We start from the raw sequence: 2,532 nt of genomic DNA on the forward strand, positions 1-2,532 counted from the left end.
CAACAAAATTTTAATTCAATACAAATAGAAAATTTTGTCAAAGTTTTGATTTCTATAGAAAATTTTCTTGAAATTTTATTTCTATAGAAAATTTTCTTAAAATTTTATTTCTATTTATTTCAATTTCTCTTTTAACCACTGTATTAAACTAACAACGTTAGCCGATGAATGCTTGATGATTGTTGTTGTTGTTGAAGAAGAGGAGGAAAAAGCAAAAAAACTCAATGCAAAAACAACAACAGTGGCTGTGAAATCATTTTCAGTCAGTAGCGCAGTAAGCAGCAGTAGTAAATGCGTTTTGGTTTTTTTTTATTTTTTAATTTTTTTTTTTTATTATTTTCCTTTGAGCTTTCATATTTCTCTGTTTGCTTTAAATCGATGTCTCGTTGCTTTACATTTGAATCCAACAGATTGCGGATTATTTTCTCTGTCTATGTCGACAGCGATGTTTCGCAACAGAAGAGAATGTTGACTGCAAAAATTCATCGACAAAACTTTAAGCCGGCAACAAGATAAAGGCGAAACAATGAATGTTGATGAAACCCAGTGAGTTGGGGGTTATAAGAAGGGGGAATACGTTTAGATATTAGAGATATAATCTGTTACACATTTTAAGAGAGCAGCAACATAACCCACCTGACCACAACGTTCGTTATCGTATTCGATATAGAAATATTCTCGGTTTTTTCTCGAAGAAAACTATCGAAAACGATATCGAGAATGGTTCGAAAAAATTTCGAAAAACGTTCATCTGTCGTGCTGTTACTGCCAGCAAACTCTTCGTTTTCGAAGGCTTGCTAGTGATTCGTTAAAGAAGGTTTCGCGATATCTATAATTGATCGTTAACGAATCTATCTCGAATTCGTTTTCGTATTCGATATCATTCCGCTTTCGAAGGTTTTCTATACTGTTTTATTCCCATTTTGTTCCCATTATAAGTTGTGTAGTAAAAGAAAATTTTCAAGTTTGTTTTTATTTTATTACAACACAATATAGATAATTATAATACAAAATAATATAGATATTAGTGTTGCGAACAAAATACTTAAAATATTTATATTTAGGAATATATATTTAAAGTGATTTAAGGCACAGCATTGACTTCTTTACGCGGAATTTCTTATTAAGCCGGTCGTGACAATGCCATTGAAAAGGACTATAATCAATGAGTAACATTTTCCTGGATACATCTGCAAATTAAACAAGAAAGAAAATTGGTAGTTTTTTAAAAGATATATAAATAAATTACTTACCTCTTTTAGATTCGCTAAGACACTTCACCCGCACTTAACAATTTCTTAAACTGAAATGACTTTTTAATCTCTGTCTTTGTCAAAAACAAACATGGCGGAACACCAACAAGTAAGCCGAAAAATATTCGTTATTACTTCGAAACAACGAACGTTCGAAATTTTTCTATTATCGAACTTTTCTCGAATAATGTGCGCATTAATTTATTTCGAAAAATGTTCGCTTTAGCGAACCTTCGCCATTTCTCGGCACTTAGGTCGGGTGGGAACATACAGTAGTAGTTGAGTTGAGTTAAGCCTTAACATTGATGTCCCCCATCCCAATTGCTATTGGTGTGTGTGTGTGTCTATTCACCCATCTGACTGTCAGTCATTCAGCCTTTGTGCCGGTTGCTCTCATTACAATATGGGGTAGAAAACAAATCATGTCCGAGATATGATTTCACTAAAAACCGTTAAATATTACCAGCTTTAAAATGTTTATGTGCCATGAGTGTGTGATGTGTGTGTGTGTTTGTGTTCGTTTGCCTATTTGCGAAACTATTACGAGGGCAGTTTTATGAGAATGCCTAAATGAATGCGACTTTTGTATTACGCACTATATAAAAATGCGCTTGATATGCTTCTGTTGGCGTTGACTTTGTCGTCAACGTCGCCACCACCACCACAACCACCATCATCATCAAGTGATAATTGTGGAATTTTATCGGCTATTTACATATGCTCGATTTGCACTGTTGGTTGGTGGGAGGAAAAAACAATAAAGGAAAGTGAGTTATGGTTAAGTAAATTTTATATCCTCCAATTTTTTAGTGGATAATAAATGAAATTATTCACCATGAGCAGGAGTGGTGGAAAAATCTAAGACGAAAGGGTGGAAAAAATGTCTTAGTGTTTTTAAAAGAATATGGAATGTATTAATTCTCTTAGATTGAAATGACTGTAGGAAAATATTGATTGGAGAGTGAATGCTATATATATATATACAAGGTAGCTGACACGGTGTATGCTCAAAGTAAAGTCTTACGAGTTCTAAAAGGCACACGGTCTTACTCTGAAGAGTTGTTAGACATGAATGTGGTGAATTTGCCTATATTGTGTTCTCTGAGAAAAATGTCTAATGGAGAATGGGTCATCTCCTAACTTTATCATTCTGACATAATCGAGGCATTGTTGGAGAATTTCACCTACGAACGACCACACAAAGAAATTGTCCACGCCACGTTATGCGAAGGTCGGCTGTGAATGCCTATAATAGCCCTTCATAGGATTTTAAAGCAAA

At 34.0% G+C, this 2,532-nt stretch overlaps 1 long non-coding RNA gene across 1 annotated transcript; it reads right to left on the bottom strand.

Annotated features, from left to right (window-relative positions):
* Positions 1-675: 675 nt before the first annotated feature.
* LOC142231588 (uncharacterized) lies at positions 676-2,005 on the bottom strand. Its single transcript, XR_012720834.1, has 2 exons — positions 1,254-2,005; positions 676-1,190 (listed from the first exon to the last, which is right to left on the bottom strand). It is a non-coding gene; the product is annotated as an uncharacterized LOC142231588 (long non-coding RNA).
* Positions 2,006-2,532: the final 527 nt, after the last annotated feature.

The sequence above is a fragment of the Haematobia irritans genome, chromosome 3 (genome assembly GCF_050003625.1).
Source record: "Haematobia irritans isolate KBUSLIRL chromosome 3, ASM5000362v1, whole genome shotgun sequence".
Lineage (NCBI taxonomy): Eukaryota > Metazoa > Arthropoda > Insecta > Diptera > Muscidae > Haematobia > Haematobia irritans.